Genomic DNA, 19,996 nt, shown 5'->3' with positions numbered 1-19,996 from the left:
GTGGTCCCTCACTGGCCATACCCACAGGGCCATTGCTGAATACAGAAGAGCAGTGGGCTACCCATTGCTTTTCTGATACCATCACAGGGAGATCATCAGACTTAAATTTATAGAAAGGCCCTTTCTTAACGATGTTCCAAAAATGTTTAATACTGTTAGTGACAGAGGACCTAATCCATTCCTCCCAGGTCTCCACTTCAATTTCATACTTTATATGGGCAATGGATTTCTTATATGTAGCTGGGGCCCTGGTTATGTTAAGTTTTCTAGACAAAGGGATCTTCAAGATTCTAAGCAAGGAAAGCTATGATTTTGCACCCTCTGGGTTGAACCTCCTAGTGTGTGTAAAATATGGATACCCAAAGAGCCCTATCTGGGGGGAAAGCAGAAGAATTGGTGTGTTTGAGGACTCGACACTTCACCAATACTGCAAAAGCAACAGATTTGACTCTCTGAGACAAGCGTACTGCCCTTATCCTTGCAGGTACAGCAGGACTTGGAGATCATTTGAGCTGAAGATGGCAAAATCATTCAAACTAATGTCGTAACAGTGATAGCACACAAACTAGACACAAAGCAAATATGCACTCCCCAAGAAGAACAGGTACAACAGGTAATATATGCATTTAGACATGAAGAATATTAACATGACCAATGAATAAGGGGAATGCAACATGAACAATGTGTGTATATAGCTCACTGACATAGAACCAAGCGTGTAATTGGACAGCCATCTTCTTAAAAATGGAAGCTGCATCATGCTGTTGAAGGGGCAAAGACTGTGTAACCTTGGGAAAACTCAAAGTTCTGAATCTGCAGAAATACATATCCGTGCAGAGCTCACATAGTAGCAGGCAACTGGTGCCAAGGTTAGAGTGAAATAAGTGAGGTTGGTAACTGCAGGACGAAGGCACGAGAAAGCAATTCCCAAGTCGCAAGAAGTATACTCCCAGATTGGCCTTGATGAGGTTGGTGTTGTGCCCTTGCCCTCAGCGCCCCTCTCCATTTCCCTGCTTTCTTGCTCTTTCTTAGCTGCACTCCTCTGTTTCCTTGCTCTTTCTTTCTTCCAATCCTCTGCTTTCCTGCATATTTTTCCATCCATTCCTCTGCTTTCTTGCTTTTTTCCCTCAATTCCTTTGCTTTCCTGCTTGTTTTTTCCCTCTATTCCTCTGCTTTCCTGCTTGGTTTTCCCTCCATTCCTCTGCGTTCCTGCTCAATTGTTTCCCTGAAATTCCTCTGCTTTCCTGATCATTTTCTCCCAGTCTTTTTTCTGTCTTTCTAGCAGTCTCTGCCGCACCTGCACTCCTCTGTTGTCTTACTCTTTCTTTCCTCCATTCCTCTGCTTTCCTGCACATTTTTCCACCCTTTCCTCTGCTTTCCTACTTTTTCCCTCCATTGCTCTACTTTCCTGCTTGTTATTCCCTCCATTCCTCTGCTTTCCTGTTTGTTTTTCCACTCCATTCCTCTGTTTCCCTGCTTGTTCTTTCCTTCCATTCATCTGCTTTCCAGCTAGTTTTTTCCTTCCAAACCTCTGCTTTCCTGCATGTTTTTTTCCCTCCATTGCTCTGCTTTCCTGCTTGTTTTTTTTTCCTTCCAATCCTCTGCTTTCCTGCACGTTTTTCCCTCCATTCCTCTGTGTTCCTGCTAGATTTTTTTCCCTGCCATTCCTCTGCTTTCCTGACTATTTTTGACCAGTCTTTTTCTGTCTTTCTAGCAGTGTCTGTCGCACCTGTGTGACTTCTCCCCCCTCCCCTCTGCCCCCAACCCTGTGGCCATGATTAGCTGTTCCCCTCCAGGAGATAGGCTCTCAACAACACCCCATAGGGCAGCTCCTATGCCGGGGCAACCCTCGGCTAAGGGCCCCAAGGCAAAGGGCAGCTCCTGAAGAAGCAGCTCTACACTGTGTTTGCCCATGTTCACCTCTGAAGCATGCTGTCGTCAACCTACAGTGACTGATAGGATAAGCATGGTTTGGGTAGGGAGTACATCAATTACTGTGAACACTAAAGCCTTACCACTCTTATTAGTCTTCATAACCTAGTACACCCATTTTATCCTGCTAGCAATTAATTCACTGCTGTTGTCTCTCATTTAGGCATTTCTCCATGCACTGTTGATTATCAAATTTAGGCAGGTTTCTCCCACTGCTCAGGTGTCCCAAATGCAGGTGTTTCTCCATGCACTGTTGACGATCAAACATAGGCATTTCTCCATGTACTGTTGACTCTCAAATGTAGGCATTTCTCCATGTTCTGGTTTTCTCCCACTGCTCAGGTGTCCCATTTGTAGGCAATTCACCATGTACTGTTGACTCTCAAATGTAGCCACTTTTCTCCTAATGCTCAGGTGTCCCAAACGTAGTGTGGGATATTTTGACCCATTCCAATGTGCCCCCACTGCATCACTTTACAAATGGGAAAAGAAACAGCCAAAAATGGATGCGCTGACCCCTATGCCACAAAAAACTGCAAAACTGCGTTTGGGTCACAACCACAAAAGGCTGCACCCCTGCCACACACAGTCAAAGTGGGGGGTAAAACCAGAATCCTCACTGCAGGAGCATGCCAGTTGGATTTGCCACATTCAACATGGAGCGAAACAGCAGAGGTGTGCTAAAAACCAGAAATGCCTTTTAAAATGCAGCGTTGTAACCTTCAAAGTGCTGTTTTGGTTCTAGATCAATTTGTTTTCCAGTGAATCATTGAAAATAAAAGGGTACTGAAATTACAGATCATCCAGGTGGCTCAGAGGAGCCAGGCCTCATTGACTGACAGCAGCTAAGAAATGTATCTCATGAAAAACCAGTCCAGCAACATTTGTTTTCAGTTCCAGAGAACAAATGCAAATGGCAACATGTAACAATTTCAGCTGTGCAGAGAGAACTCCAAGCAAAGGCTGGATACATACATACAGACTGCAAACAAATCCCAGCACTCAAGGGAAGAACTGGTGCTGAATAACATGTGTGTGCTGCATAAGAACATTGGATTTAAAAGGACTCAATTTAAGGTGCTTTTCACTGAAAAAAGAATGTGCAAAATTGCTTGTTTAAAAGCATGTTTTGGTTTAAAGGTATACTTCTTTCAGAATGATTAAGGATTGCTAATGTAAAAATCCACTGATAAACTGTGTTCACTGTTATATGTTTTAATGAAAGATGTAGGTAATTTGTTTTTAACCATATCTTTATTGATTTTCAAAAGCATACATTAACTCCCTCAAAGAAACTTCCCCCCTCAACCACCCCTGTCCTCCCTTCCACCACCCCAAGAGCTCTCAGGTGACCCATGGTAGTTCATATGCAGTTATTCTTTTTCTTTCAACTATTTACATTTGGGGGTTCCATCCCTCCATTTCCCTTATAACATGTCAAGAATCCTAATGCTGTGAGGACACCACTGAATCATAAAGTCACTCTGCAGGTGAGCGAGAACACTGCCCCAGTCCGACCGGAAAGCCTTATGGTTACTTTGTAATTTACAAGTCAGCCATTACATCACTACAAACCTCCATACTTTCATGAGCCAGTCATATATGGTCTGTGGCTGAGGTTTCTTCCAATACTGGGCTATTGTCAACCAAGCTGCTATGACCTAGGTTATGACTCCCCTCTGCTGGTTTTTTGAAAAACCCTTTGCTTTAGGTCCCACATGCCCAGGAGCCATGTCCTTGGGTTAGGTTGTCTGACCCTGGAACCATTGCATTGACTTGTTCTATTATATATTGCCAGAATGGTTTGATCTTCGGGCAGCTCCACCACATATGGAACCAGTCGCCAGCTGCAGGGCATCCGCGCGAACATGAAATATTGACGGTGGGAAACATGGTATGAAATTTCGTTGGTATATAGTGCCATTGAAATATTACTTTCTGCCACATTTCCCTTAGTTGAATGGAGCGGGTTAGTTTAGGGTGCTTGTTCCACAAGGCTCACCATTGCGGCCTGGATCATTGTTTTCCCAAGTGTCCCTTCCCATTTCTTCATATAATGCCATATCTCTTCCCCCCCTTGCAAACTGAGATGGGCATAGAGATTTGTGATCAATTTCTGTGTTCCTGGATCGGTTGTCATACATTTTTCAAAGCTTGTGATTTGTCTGGTAGCCGCCTCCCTGATGTCGGGGCGTTGGAGCAGGTGTAGGAGCTGTGTATATTGGGAGTAGTTCTTACGCTTGCACCCCAGGTCCTGCTTACATTCTTGGAATGTCCTCACTTTCTGGCCCCTGTACATATCTTTAATTATGGTACTTCCTGCTTCTGTCCAGCTTGTGAAAGCCTGTCTTCGCATTCTGGGGGGAAACTCTGGGTTGTCAAACATAGGTGTGAATGGAGACGGTATTGTGGTTAGGAGCCCCCTGTTTAGTGCCCCATCCCAGGCCTCCAAACCTGCTCCCATTACTTCACTAATGGTCGTGTTCGGGTGGCTATACTTCCTATGAATCCACAACAGGTTAGAAAAGGGACCTCCTGCCACTGCAATGTCCTGGCATACGCACGGGTTTTGGGGGGACCGATCTACCCACTGCTTGATGACCCTTAATTGCACAGCCTCATAATACCTTTTGAAATGCAGGAATGCCAAACCTCCATCTTCTCTGCAGCCGTCAGGTTCTCCATTGCCACTCGAGGTTTCCTGTCTTGCCAGACATACACCATTATCATCTTGTTCAGCGCTTTGAAGAAGGCTCTTGGGATTCCTATCGGGAGTGTCTGAAAGTAGTAAAGCAGTTTTGGAAGGACTGCCATCTTCAACACCATTTGTCTACCCCACGATGAGATGTTAAGTGGGTTCCATTTAGCCAGATCTTGTTTTAAGCGGCAGAGTAATGAAGGGTAGTTGGCCCCATAAATCTGCTTGATTGATGATGTTAGTTTAACCCCCAGATAGGTGATGTCTTGTTGAGCTATCTTCATATGAGTTGTTTGTGCCAAATTGTTCACTAGTGTCGAGTCAGCCGTTAAGTTCAATATCTTCGATTTGTTCCTGTTGATTTCTAGGCCGAAAGCCGCTTCAAACTCATCCAGTTCTTGGAGGAGGGCTGGGAGGGATGTTCCTGGTGCTGTCAGGGCTAAAAGCATGTCGTCAGCAAATGCCATGATCTTGTGTTCCACCCCTCCCATCATCACTCCCCTTATTCATTGGGATTCCCTTATTTTGATTAGCAAAGGTTCCAAGAACAAAGAGTATATGAGCGAGGACAGAGGGCACCCCTGCTTTGTCCTCTCTGGACAAGGGGATCTGTGAGGAGTGTATGCTGTTCAATGCTGCTCTTATTGAGGGGCATTTATAATTGGTTTTTACCATGTTCAGATATTGGTGCCCGAATCTCATCTGTTGCATTGTAGAGAAAAGCTGCGACCATTCGACCCTGCCGAACGCCTTTTCAGCATCGATTGGGACCAGGATCGGCTGGGTCCAGGATGCTAAACTTGTTCTATGATATGGCACACCCTACTAGTGTTGTAAGCTGTTTGTCTCCCAGGGACAAAACCTGACTGGTCCTTGTCCACCAGGAATGGTAGTAATAAAGACGGTCTATCAGCCAAGATTTTGGCATACAGCTTAGCATCAAGGTTCATTAATGCAATAGGTCGATAGGAGCCTGGCTGAGCCGGATCCTTCCCTGGTTTCGGAAATACCACTATGTTTGCTTCAATCATCAACTTGGTTGTCACTCCTGTCTCTCTGAAGCTATTGAAAAGTTCTGTTAATTTGGGGGCTAAGAGGTCCTGGAACTTCTTATAAAGGGAGTCCATGTAGCTGTCTGGACCCGGCAATTTTCCCTTTTGGCAGTTTTCTTATCGCTTGGGAGACCTCTTCCAATTGGATTTCTCTGTCCAGGAGGCCTCTTTCCAGCTCTGAAATTTGGGGTAGGATGATGGTGTCTAGGAACTGCTCCTGCATTGGCTTTTGTGGTCTTTCTGATTTGTATAAGGCTTAATAGAATCTTGCCATAATCTCTCCCATTTTCCCAGTGGTCGAAATCGTTTGCCAATTTTTGTCTGTTAATTGAGCAACGGTCATCTTGCGAGTTTTGTCCTTGAGCTGTCTGGATAGGAATTTGTCCGCTCTATTGGCACTAATGTAGTATCTATGCTTCACTTTCAGAAGCGCCATTTCGACTTTCCTATTCTGTTTCAGTGCATGCTGCTTTTGAAGAAGTTTCAGGGACGTCTTTAGCTTCCTCGTCGGTTGGGTTGTTAACTCTTTTTGAGTGTCTCTGATTTTCATTTCTATGTCCTCTTCTCAATTAATTTGCTGCTTGTCCTTAAATGACTTCAGCGCTATGAGCTCCCCCTTTAATACTGCCTTGAAAGCGTCCCACACCGTGGCTTTGGTAGTCTCCCCTGTGTCATTCTCTGTGAAGTACAGAGCCATTTTTTCTCTAATCATTTCTACTAATGTGTGATCTTGCAGTATATAACTCGGGAATTTCCACACCCACATTTTCCCCTTCTTGTTGCTAGTTTTCAGAAATATAACAAGTGGGGCGTGATCACAGAGCGTAATTGGATCCACATGGATGTCTTCTATTTTCCCTAACAGCTCTGTGGAGACATAGGGCCTCATTACATGGTAGGCGGTAACCATGGCGCTATTAGCGCGATGGTTGCCGCCAGTATTTTACCCTGTCCACCTTGGTGGATGGCGGAATTACCACCCTACTCCAAGGTGAGCGGGGGCGGTAATTCCCCATTCACCAAGGCACTTCCGCATTCCCATTTTTTCCCCCATAGGGCATAATGGGAATGGGGAAGGCGCTAATTACGATACCGCAAATTGCGGTACCGTAATTAGCTCCAAGGTCCCTTTGCGGCACCCTACTTTAACGGCTGGTAAAACCAGCCGTTAAGGTCGGGTCCCGCAAAGGGAACTCGTAGCAAGGCGGTACGGGTTTACCGGTACGGGTGCTCTTACCGGTACCGGTAAACCCTTACCGCCTAACGTGTAATGAGGCCCATAGTCTATCCTTGATTGTGAATTGTGGACATGGGAGTAATGAGTATATCCTTGGGCATCCCCCCTCTTACAGCACCAGACATTGTGCAATGCCAATGTGTCCACCATTGTCTCCAGGGCTTTGGGTGCCGAGTGCGTGTATAGTCTTGCCCCTGAACTCCTATCCTTCGCCGGGTTCCAATCCAAGTTTAGGTCCCCTCCCAATATAATCTGGCCTGTCGCAAAGTTTTCCAGTTTTGCAAGGGTTTCCCTTAAGAAACTGTCTTGGCCTGAATTTGGTGCATAAACTGACGCTAGGGTGAGTCTTATTCCTTCTATTTGGACATTCAGGAAGAGAAACCTCCCTTCTTTATCCGCCAGGGTCTTCTGAACTTTTGCCCCAAGATTGTCCTGGATGGCTATGGGGGCCCCGGCTCTTTTCTCTTCTAGATTCGCCTAATACACTTGTGAGGCACCTCTAATTCTAATTTTGGCTTTATCTTTTTTCCTTACATGGGTTTCTTGATGCATTAGAATCTTTGCATCCTCTCTCCAAGCTTGTCTCTCAAGTGTCTTCCGATTGATTGGTATATTCATCCCCCGCACATTATGTGTCAGGATCTTGATCCCTCTTACATTAGTTCTATCCATGTAGAGTCTTTTATTTTGGTTAGTGTCCTGTGGAACTCGAACTGCCATTCAAATAACAAACCACCCTCAGAGTCTTTCTCCATTTCGTCCCCCCTCACACTCTTTCTGCCTGAGTGGGAGCCTGGTTACTAGTAGCATCAGCGCATAGTGCCCCTCGATCCATTAACCCATCACCTCTCAGGCAAATTGTGCTGGGATTCCTAAACCCCACTTTTGACCTCTCCATGGATCAATGTCCACCCTGTTCGGGCCTTGTCTGTGTGGTTGTGATCTGGTTGCCATCTATATTCTCTCTCTACCTCCTCTTTTGCGGCACCTCCCTTCTTCTCATTATACCGGGTCTTTAGTGCAGTCTTAAGATGCAGTGAGCGAGCCATGCTTATTGCCTCTTCCTTCCCCTATTTTTCTTCTCGACTGTCCTCCAGCTATTCTGCACTTTTGGGCCCAATAGACTCTCCTTCGTTCGTCACGGGTCCTCTCTTTGTTCTTGCGATATGCCCAGCAACTATTCCCCCTCCTCACACATCACAATTCTTCATTGGATGCCCTCCCATGTAAAGAGCAGACCAAATGGGTAGGTCCATTTGTATTTAATTTGTTTGGCAATGAGATGCTGGACTACCGGACCCATTTGTCTTCGCTTCAAGAGAGTCACTTGTGCCAGGTCTTGATAGAGTTGGTCCTCGTGACCGTTGACTGTGACTCGAGCGGAGAGTCTTGCTCTTCTCAGAATTTTCTCCTTTTGGGTATAGTTTGACAGAGCTACCAAGACGTCTCTGGGTCTCGCCCCCGATTCTGGAAAATGTTTGGGGCCCACCCTGTGGATTCTATCTATTCCTATCTGGGATTCAGAGTCTTCACCCAAAACATCATCAAAGAGTTGAGAGACAGTCGCCCTGAGGTCCTCGTGTTTGATAGATAGATTCTGGCAAGTTTTTTATCCGTATATTCGAACGCTGAAACCTATTCTCAAGATCTTCACACTGGAGCTCGAGGCTATGTGCCGCTCTCGCCATCTGTTCTAGGGTCTCATCCGACTTCTTGGCTTCCTCTTCCATTCGCTGGACCGTCCTTTCCAGCGTATCAGTTCTCTCCTCAACCTTAGCCAGATCTACTCTCACCTCTTGCAGAGACTGACTCATAACCTCTCTCAGGGTGTGGAAATGTTCCTGTATAGACAGCAGGAACTAATTCTGCAGTTCTTTGAAGCAAGATTGCATGTCCTTCTTGGTCAATGCATCGTCCCCCATTTCTTGCCTTGTTCGGTCGAGTGCACCCTCTTCCTCTCTGCTTGGTCAGTTTGTGTTCCCTGAGCCCCAAAGCTGCTTTAGGCTTTTGTGCTGTCTCCATTGTGGGGGGGATTGGATCAGTTGCAGTGGCTTTGTTTTTGTTTTGGACATTGAAGCCCTGTCAAAGCTCCATGTCCTGTTTGATTTAGATGTGGCCACCTCCACCGTATCCGTCCCCCCGGGACCGTGTGTGGGTGTTCCTGGGTACTCACAACCCGCTGATCTAGTTGGGTCCCTCCAATGCTGGGAGCACTATAGTGGTCTTGATTTAGTCCCTTGCTCGACCCCTCTTGCTGCTCCGACCTCCCTCCAGCAAACGAATGAATATCGACCTGGTGAGTGGGAAGAGGGGGCTGCCACCCTATAAGGCCTCTGTGTCCTAGAGATGCAACCCCAGCTGGTGCACCAAATGAGGGGAAGGGATCCACTCCCGAAGCTGCCCCACTCTCCGCGGGAGCACTGGGAGTCTCACCCAAGCCCCGGGTTTGCTGTATGGGTGCTGGATTGTCCGTGCTCAGTATTTCCTTGGGGGGAGGCCTGGAGATACACGTGTGTGCTGTGTTGGGCGTTATACAGTCAGTGTAGACTTACTGTTTGGTGGGGTAACGCCGTGACCGGGGGAGGGGAGTCGCTTTTACTACGTTATGCGACTGCCTCCTAGCCCTGCTCTCCACACTGGTTTGACGCCGTGAGAATTCACTTGCTAAGTCTCTGAGGAGGGCCCTCATCCAATATGGTCACTCCCCACCCCTATGCGCCTCCACCGGTGGTACGCTTCTCCACGGGTGCGTGTGTTACCCTGCGCCCGGCATGGTGCTTCCAGAACCCGTTGCATGGAGAGGAGGGGGGCCACCACAACCCTCCACAGGACCTGCTATTCCATGCCGCAGGGGGCCCCTCCTCCCTGCAGCCGCCCTCACCCCCTCTGCCTGCGCGGCCACCGCCTACAGCTTACTCCGCCCTGGGCTGCTGACGACGCAAGCCTGTGGATGCGTGGCCCGCAGAGCTCCAATCTTCGGCCTGCCTCAACTACACTGCTTCTCAAGGTGGCGACGTCGGCAGGGAGCCGCCGGCTGTTGCTTACTCCACCGGAGGTGCAGGAGTGCTGCTACGATTGCTTGTGGCATCCCAGATCGCTCGCTGATGTGCTTTGGTTCTGGCCCAGCGGGGAGAGAGCACAAGCGCGTCCTCTCACACCAGGCACCATCTTGAAGTCAGATGTAGGTAATTTAACGTTAAAACCCAGTCTTGAGTTAATTAACTATATAATTCTGATCTGACAGCCTCAGCCTGAGAATGGGTGACACCCACTGCTGGCAGACGGCTTAATTGCTGTGGGGAGGTTTTGCATACTCAGAACAAAGGCCCTCATTAGACATTGGTCTTTGCTTCAGGCATAGACAATAGAAGGCTTGGACACCCATCCTCCCGGAGGAGGGGCAGGATGTTGGAGGAGGCTTCTCAGTGAACTTCAAAGGACTGGCCATTTGCTCACTTGTGAAGAAAGAAAAAAAACATGACTTGTGATTTTGGAGTTAATTTGCTTATTTGCCACAGAACTTCATGACATTTAACTTGGTGGCAAAAATAAGTAAAGGAAGGAAAAGTACATACATTGAAATTTGAATTTATGATAGACATTGGAAGATTTGGTAGGAGTTCTTACTGTGTATGGAACTGAAGTTACGCCAAAAGACTAATTGCGCCAAAACTAGTGATGCTGCAAATCTAATATTTTGTACCCATGTGCTAGGGGTGATTGCACATATATGTACCGAATTAGGAATTGTTAGGCCAAACCTTTATGATCAAAACTGACAAAATTCCACAGAAAGACAACGCCAGGTCCTACCGATTTGGGAATTAGATGTAAATGTAACTTACAAAATATGTAATGCATGTGTCTGATTTTATTAGGGGGCATAAGTATAGAAATGTGTATTTGTGGAAAAGTTAAATTTTGGTCCAAATCACTGGGAGTTTCCCAACGCACATCATAAATATGACAGCCCTTTCTGTCTTACAACCAGAAAAAAAACAATTGCCTTTGACCTATCACAGCATTGTGGGTGTGGATTGCAAGTCTGCCCCTACCATAAACTTAGTGATGTCACTTGGCATGATAAATAATTGAACCTCACAACACACAGACACACTGATTCCTGACTACATCCTGATTTCCACGTGGCGCCCTGTTCCAGAATTCTTCATCTTGTTCCTGAATTCTTCATCTTGAAAAGCCAAGACCTCAGCAGTGCTGAACTCCTTTTCAGCTAGGCCCAAATCCTGAACCATCCCAAACTTCAGGCTACCATTAAGGCTTGCCTGCTGAAATTCGCCATTCCACTGATCTACAGTGTCCAGCAACCAAAAGGGCCAATCCAATTCAATGCAATCAGAGGTGCCAGTCCAATTGACCATAACCGCCCAGCTGACCATCCTGCCAGAAGTGCCCTGCTGTTTGTAGACCAGATCCATGATGACCAGAACCTGACGGTCCAATCTTAATTTACAATAGACTCTAAGTACAAATAGGAATCATAGTAAACCATAGTCTATTTGCCTTACTTGTCCTATCCCAATCTATAACCCATCCGCTCTTTAACTTAAGAACTTGTAATAGTGTCACACCAGTCTTGAAACCTTGCTTTGATTTCTTGTGCTAGTGATAATTTCTTTAAATCATTCTGTCTTGTGAAATCCCAAACTCTTAAAATCATCCCACGGTAATCTGTCTGAGTCCTCCGAGGCAGACACGGAGGTGCTGGGGTTGGTTTACGTGGACCACTCTGGAGCTTACTGTGTTTCAAACTGGTAACCAGTCTGAATACACTAGTTTAGAGCATAATTGTCATTGGGCCTCATTACAACCCAGGCGTTAAGGGGTTAATGGCGCCGTAAAAGGTGTCGGTGCCGTTAAACCCTTAACGCCTAATTACGAGGTCCCTTTCTGGGTTGCACTTTAACGCTTGCTTTTAGCAGGCGTTAAAAAACCAACCCGCAAAGGAACCTAGGAGATAATTACGGCACCGTAATTTATGGTGCCGTAATTAGCGCCTTCCCCATTCCCATTGTGCCCTATGGGGCAACAGTGGGAATGGGGAAGGACCATGGCGGCATGGGGAATTACCGCCCCTCCAACCTCGGAATGGGGTGGTAATTCCCCATTCCGCCATGGCGGAGTCGGTAAGTTACCGGCATGGACCATGGTGCTATTATCACCATGGTCCAACACCTGGGTCGTAATGAGGCCCATTGTCAATGTAAAAACTGATTGCTGTTTTCATTTTCGCGCCTTTATTTTCAAAAATACCTCTCATTCAAACTTGCTTAACCTCCTCAATTTTATAGCTAGAGACTTAATTTCAACTCTGAGTTGGTGGCGCTGTGGAGCAGCCCAAGATGGCTGCTTAGCTTTTGAGCTCCGTGCGGCTCCGGCTTACATCTGCTAACATCTGCGAATATCGGAACCTCCTACACTTCTGTTGCGGCTGGCCACTTGCCCCTGTCTACTGGGCAACCCCTGGCGAAATCCTGGCCTTATTTGGACACTGGGAGGCCGACTGTGGCCACGTTTCGTTTGAGGCCTAGGTCTGACTGGGGCTGCGACATTTACCCAGACCTCGCCTCCTCTTCCCTGCACGCCGCACGTGCGCCTTGTCTATCTCCCCAGAGGGCCCTGCGGAGCGATCCACTGCCTGGCTGGGAGGCTGGCACTGAGCCAACAACTGCGGCGGTCCCCTCCCGGGAAACACCGCCACACCAACACTCTGCTGCGCCCCGGCCCATTCCAGTGCCTCTGGGGCTGGAGCCTCCATCGCTGTGCTGGGGAGCCTGAGCGCGGACGGGGGGCTGCGCTGTCGAGGTGAGGAGTGGAGGGGGGACGGGCCTTGAAGGGGGTGCGGTGCCCCCGGCCTCTACCCGACCTGCGGCCCGTGCGCCTGGGCTGGTCCGCTCTCCTCGTTCCACGCAATCTGGGGACCGGATCCCCTATGACTATACCAGCCTTGCCTCCGTCGCTGGACCGCAACACCTACGTGCTGGATGCCCTGGGGGCGCTGGGCGATTGTTCTCTGTCATGCTCCCTGATGGTGGGTGCTCTGCGGCCCTGGCCCCCACGCCCATACTGGGGAGCGCCCTCTAACAACGCCGCATATGCCTGACGCCTGCCACCTCCCCTGGGCTGGTGCCCTCCTGCCTGTGTTCCCAGGAGCGGCCGCGGATTATTGATCGACCATCAGCCACCCTGTCTTTGCCGCGGCCGGAGCCTGCGGGCTCCACTGGGTCCCTGCTGAGCACTCAGCGCACTACAAGTGTCATCTGCAACTATGTCGGTGGAGGCCTGGCGGGCCTGCCGTCTGTCTACCATAGCCTGATTTGATCCCTGAGCCCCACGCCCCTTGTTTCCTCACGGGCGACGCTCATTGACCGTGTTGGCTTTTGCCACCATCCAGCATGCCGAATAAACTGAAGGGGAACACCAAAGGAGGATCTATGGATAAATTTGCTAGAGTGGTGTCAAGGACTGATGCTTGCTCGTCCCCATCCTCGCCGGAAGAGTCTGGGGTAGAAGCACACGCCGGAACATCGGGACCTGACCTCACAGTCATCATGGAGTCAATGGCCAAAAACTTCGCCTCTTTCCACGAGAAATTGGACGATATAAATGCCAACGTTGCCTCGCTCAAGGCACGTGTGGATCAAGCTGGGACTCGAATAGCACGGGCTGAAAGTAGGATTTCTACAAACGAGGATGAAATACACGTGCTGCAGTCCACGGTTACGGCCCTGTCACGAGACATGAAGGCGGTTAAGTCTAAGTGTGACGACTTGGAATCCCGCTCCCGCAGAAATAATCTACGCATTATTGGCATTCCCGAGAACGCACTCAAGGGGCGATTGGAGGATGCTATCGTGAGCTTGCTCAGGGATCTGCTTGATTATCCAGCCTTGTCACCGCATTTTACAGTCGAGCGTGCACATCGAGCTTTATCCCCTCGACCCAGGCCTGGTGATATTCCGAGACCCATCATCGCCAGGATCCTGAACTACCGGGACAGGGACCTTATCCTACGCTTGGCACGGGAGAAGGGAGAGCTGCACCTGGAAGCCAATACCGTCAGGATTTTTCCCGACTTTTCAGTTGCGGTTCAGCAGGAGAGGCGCCAATTTCTTGGCGTTAAAAAACTGCTCAGGGAACGCAATGTCCCATACGCTATGCTATTCCCGGCTCAACTGAAGTTGACCCACAACGGAAAACTCTACTTCTTCACGGTCCCCGAGGAGGCGGTGAGGTTCATCGAGTCGGAAATACCATTGCATAATTCAAGAAATGATCCCGCGGCTGCCGTGTGAACACTTCCTGTAGTGCTCTATTCTCCTTACCATTTACCTCCGCTCATCTGGAATGTGATGGTGGCAATACTGTACTACAACCTCAGCAGCTTAGATCCTGTGAGTGGCCATCCGGCCTGGGGTTTACTTTGGTCCCTTGGACGTCACTCCTTGCCCCTCGTACACTGTTTGGTCCTGCTTGAGTTCATTTACTGTTCCTCCACTACCATCTGATCTCATCTGTGTGCTGAGGAATCCGAGACCTGAACTTGGATCCGTTACTGCAGAACTTGACTCGACGGCACATGCCGTCCTATATGATGCTTAAGAAGCCGTCCGCACGGCTGCAGCGCCCCCACTGCGTTTGCAATGTTCGTGTTTGGTTTGCTGTTAATGCTGGGTGGCCCCTGTTGGGCCAAATTATGGGCATATCCCCGTTGGGTAGTGCTCTCCGTTCTCCCCCGGTTGGGGAACCCCGGCCTGCCTGCTGGCCCTGGTGCTGGTTTGGCTGGGGACTCATGTTTTGGGTGGGGGACAATTTCCACTGCAAGTTGTGGGTGGGCAGTGAGGGTGGTGGGTGGTGATGTTGGGAATCTCTGGGATTGTATAAAAAAAGACAGGGGTAGTATGGCAGAAAGCGCGACATCGGGGCACCCCTGTGGGGACTCCATTAAATCACTAGCTGGACTCCGGCAGAGAGTGTGGGATGTACCCTAGTTACATGTAATGGCAACTGTAGTGATGTCCTGGAATGTTCGGGGTCTTAGTAACTACGCCAAAGCTCGTAAAATTATGGCCTACGCCAACAGACATAGCTGTAAAATCTTACTCCTACAGGAGACGCACTCTGAGGGCCACTTGGCCAGATGCATGGCTCCATCCTTGGGCCCCAATAGGTATTTCACCTCCTACTCGTCCCGGGCCAGGGGGGTTCTGACGATGGTTCATAGGTCACTCAAGTTTGCACTTCATAAGAACTATGTAGATCCAGAAGGAAGATATGTTATCCTACATTGCTCATTGGATAATAGGGAATACCTGTTGGTTAATACATATGGTCCCAATGTGGACTCTCCTGATTTTGTCGATCGGGTGGCAGCGATATTACTGGGCTATGCGGGAGTGCAGATTATCTGGGGTGGGGACATGAATTTCATAATGGATACCACACTGGACAGAACGGGCACTGCCCCTAGATTGCTTTCTGGTGCAGCGCGTAGACTCTTAGCGCATAGTGCGACGCTAGATATTCGAGATGCATGGTGGGTGATGCATCCGCTAATGCGTGAATATACTCACTATTCCTCTGTGCACGACAGCTCCTCGAGAATTGACATGTTTTTTTTTTCTAGTACGCTCCTGGGAAGGGTGGCTGAGATTCGGATTTTGGCGCGCACCTTATCGGATCATTGCCCTGTCCAACTGTCCGTTGACCTGGGAGTTCCTGCTCCCACAATTAACACATGGCGCTTCAAGTCTTCAGCCCTGCAGGACATAGTATTCAAGGCGGATATTCTTGCAGACATACAGTCCTACTTTGAGTTTAATCTATCCCACTCCACTTCCCTGGGGGTCCGGTGGGAGGCCTTCAAGGTCTACATCAGGGGAATGTCCATATCGAGGGAGGCGGGAGTACTCAGAGCCATACGAGCAGCTCTTACCCGCTCCGAAGCCAAATAACGTGACCTGGAGAGCGCTCATCCTACCTCTGTTGACCCAGCTACTCTTTCCCGGATTAGTGAGGAGCTCCAAGTTTTTAATGAACAGGCCATCAGGGAAGTTCAATATTTCAGTCACCCACAGGCGGCCCGCAAATACGGTGAAGGGGACAGGCCGGGTAGGACACTGGCTGCGGTGGCCAGGGGCGAGTGGGGTCATACACCGATTGCTAGCATTAAGGACAGGTCAGGGTTGGACCAACTGACTGATCAACGGATTCTGGAAGTTTTTACAGACTTCTACATTGACCTGTACTCCCAGCCCCCTGAACATAGCGAATCTCAAATGCGTGACCTCCTCAGCCGGATCCCCATGACACTCATTTCCCCCACAACTAAAGACCAATTAGACTCCCCCATTCTGTTGGAAGAAATAGTCGAGGCAATATCTAAATTCCCTAAGGGAAAAGCCCCTGGTCCGGACGGGTTGACAGCAGAATTTTATCAGGAGCATGTAGCCATTTTGGCCCCCAAATTACTGGAAGTTTGGAACGAATCGCTCCGACTGGGCACCCTCCCTCCGACATTGCGGGAGGCCGTCATCACGGTTCTCCTCAAACCGGGAAAACCGGCTGATGAGTGCGGATCTTACAGGCCCCTCTCATTGATGAATTTGGACACTAAAATATTTGCCAAAGTGATTGCCAATCGTTTTCTTCCGGTCATGTCTTATATGGTGCATGATGACCAATCAGGTTTCGTCCCCGGGAGGTGGACGTCCCACAATATTAGAAGGCTATTTAATGTCATGGCTCGCATGGATCAGGGTGTTAGTGCAGTGCCGGTTACGCTGGATGCCCAGAAGGCCTTTGACATGGTGTCCTGGAAATATACCTGGTTGGTACTGGAAAATATGGGTATAGGGCCAAATATGATAGCGTACATTAAATTGCTATATACTTCCCCGGTGGCTAGGGTACGGGTTAACTCCCAGGCGTCAGCCCTGTTCCCTCTTTCTAGGGGCACCCGTCAGGGTTGCCCGTTCTCTCCGATCTTATTTGCCCTGGCAATAGAACCAATGGCCGACTATATTAGGGAGCGGCATGCACACCAAGGGATTAGGTTAAAAGCCCCAGAAATTGTCTTGCTATATGCAGACGACGTGTTACTTTTCGTGAGAGACCCGGATGTACACCTGGACCCGATTTTACGTGATATCACCCGAATTGGCACATACTCCGGGTTCACCATTAACTACACCAAATCTGAAATTCCCCCCCTTACTAGTTCCACGTCACAGCCCGTTACTGAGTACCCGTTGCGTTGGTCCCCGCTGGGGATTAGATATTTGGGGGTCCAGGTGTCTCGGACCAGGGAAACACTGCTGGCAGATAACTACCGGGCAGTGGCGGAGCAGGCTGAGGCCAAAATCGTGCGCTGGCGTGCCCTTCCATTGTCACTGGTCGGTAGACTCTCACTGGTGAAAATGATCCTGCTCCCTAAGCTATTATACATCTTCTGCAATGTCCCCGTCTGGCCAGGCAGGAGATACTTTGCAAACCTTCATAAAACACTTGCACAATTCCTCTGGCATTCTGGTGCGGTACGTAAGAAATGGTCGGACATGTGTCTGCCCTATGACAGTGGGGGCTTCACGGCCCCGGACCTGCTAAAATATTGGACGGCCGCTCAGGCACAATTCGCTTCGTATTGGTACCCTGGACCCCCACCCCGCCCTCACGTCAAGTTGGAGGTCCTGGCGGGGGCGCGCTGTAACATAATGTCCCTGATTCTGAATAGGAAGTACGAACCGGATTCGCCTATCGATCCGGTCCGGGCCACCGTACAGGCCTGGGGCCAGCTGTTTGCAACCTGTGATGAACAACACACATATTACAAGTGGCTCCCCGCCTGGAATGTTCCTGGGCTGGAACCCACACACGACACCGCAGTGGCGCGGCACTGGGAGGCATTGGGGTACCGCGCCCTCACTGACTTTTATCCAGAAGGGCAATTTATAACACTGCAGACGTGGAGACCGGGGCATTCTGGCTCAGTTATGGAGCTCCTGCAGTTCTACAGGCTACGCGCGGCCTTTCGCAGCGCGTGGCCTGACTTTCCTGCTGAGCCCCGGGACTCCCCTGGGGTTGCCTACATTGCAAATTCGGGGGGTGCACGCGGAGTGGTCTCCTCATTATATAAACTGTTGCTGTCCGCTGCCCCTCCCCGACCATCCAGGGCACGGGAGGATTGGGCCGCTGAACTGGGGACGGAACTTACTGACCAACTGTGGGGAAAAATGTGCTCTCATACCAGTGGGGTGTCTTTGAACTTCCGTTACCGCACTATACAATATAAACTGCTCAACAGGTTGTATTATACACCGGGTAGAATATCAAGATTTTCACGCTCTGATCCCCGGCTCTGCCCTCGCTGTGGTGCCGAGGGAGCTGACCATTTACACATGTTCTGGGCCTGCCCGGAGCTGGCCACATTCTGGTCTAAGATCATACAGACACTGTCTGCAATTATCGACTCTGTGGTCGACCTCGACCCACTGGGGGCATTGTTTGGGGTGTGGAGCCCTGGGGAGCCTAGAGATGTGGTTAAGTTCCTGAATGTGAGTTGTGTGGTGGCCAAGAAATGTGTCTTGCAGGGTTGGAGGAGCTCGACCCCCCCGACATATCAAAAATGTCTGAATCTGCTTACGAGGTCTCGGAACTGCGAGGAGGGATTCCTGGACATGCTCCCGACCCGTTCCCGTCCCCATAATATTTGGTCTGCCTTCAATAGCTATCTGAATAGTTTAAATGACACCTCCTTGACGGGCGGGTCCTCCCGGTCCTCTTCAATCGCTGTTTAAGATTTTGGTGACTCATGTTTTGTTGCTAATTGACCTCCGTTGCCTACCTTCTGGCTATAAGTCCATGTATCCATGTATATGTATATTGAATATGTTCTCATTGTCCCGATGTAAGTGTGTATGTTATCTGCCTCTGTCAGCAAAAATAAAAGTTTAAAAAAAAATAAAAAAATTTCAACTCTGAGTTAAACCTAAGACATGTAGCTACATCCCCAACCAAAGTCTTTGACCCGTTTTTATTAAAAATCGCAGAGTGAAATTTAGGTGGGAATTCGCAATTTTGCAAAAGTTTTACACATGTGTTTTCCCATTCAAAGAATTTCCAAACTCCCATTTTGATTTAAAGTATGTACTGTTGCTAATATTGTAGCTTGTGTTTGTTAGGACCTGTTCAGTGTTGCTCCCATAGGAATGTATATCAATTTAAGGATTTGTGCACACTTTTCATTGTTTATCAAAGCCATTTTCAACTGTCATTTTAAAAGTGTAAAATTTCAAAAAACACTTTTCTCTCTTGTTTAGGGAGGGACAATTGCATTCAAACCTTATACACTGTTCTTTATTCCTGAATACCTGTTGTTTACTTACCTCTGTATAGAATTGCTTAGTGGTGTATTAAGGACTTTGCAGGGGGAAATCTTAACCTAAGCGCTATCTTTTCAACAAACCAAAAGTGTTATTTTCCCAGTGTTTTATCTTCTGTATTGCTATAAGTGAATTCAATTACCTGATCTACTTTCTGATTGCATTGTCACCACATTGGTGATTGCTGCCCCATATATTAAAACTTGTGTTTGATTTAAATTTTAAATGAATAATAAATATTTACCTTTACCAACCAGCCTGATTCTTGATTCAGTTTGACCTGGGGGGTATTTTGAGAAGGGTGTGATATGAGTGGTATATCAGTCAGAATATTGAACCTATAGACACAATAAATAAGTATTTCATTTGCGCACTACATGCTAGGCGAGACCTGGGTGTATTGCCTTATTGAAATCCTTAACAGTATGCCGTTTCGCCATGTACTGTTGACTCTCAAATGAGTCAATGTTGATTAGTTTAAGCATAGACTGTTGTTGCTGCCACTGTTTTCTTTTATCACAGCAACAAGAACCAACCTGCATACCTAAGTGAGTGCCCTAGCATCAAGGGCCACCATGGCAGCAAGGTATGTATAATACACCATTCCAGTGGCTGCAGGCATGGCCAACCACACACACAGCAGTATCCAGCAAGGACTATGACAAAAATGTGGTTG

At 48.5% G+C, this 19,996-nt stretch overlaps 1 protein-coding gene across 2 annotated transcripts in view; it reads right to left on the bottom strand.

Annotated features, from left to right (window-relative positions):
* LOC138528707 (formyl peptide receptor 2-like) overlaps nucleotides 1–19,996 on the bottom strand; it is a 114,421-nt gene that overhangs the window by 37,411 nt on the left and 57,014 nt on the right. The gene's annotated exons all lie outside the window — the stretch shown is intronic.

This window comes from Ambystoma mexicanum, chromosome 1q (genome assembly GCF_040938575.1).
Source record: "Ambystoma mexicanum isolate Mex_15411 chromosome 1q, UKY_AmexF1_1, whole genome shotgun sequence".
Lineage (NCBI taxonomy): Eukaryota > Metazoa > Chordata > Amphibia > Caudata > Ambystomatidae > Ambystoma > Ambystoma mexicanum.
This window is presented reverse-complemented; position numbering and strand designations above follow the sequence as displayed.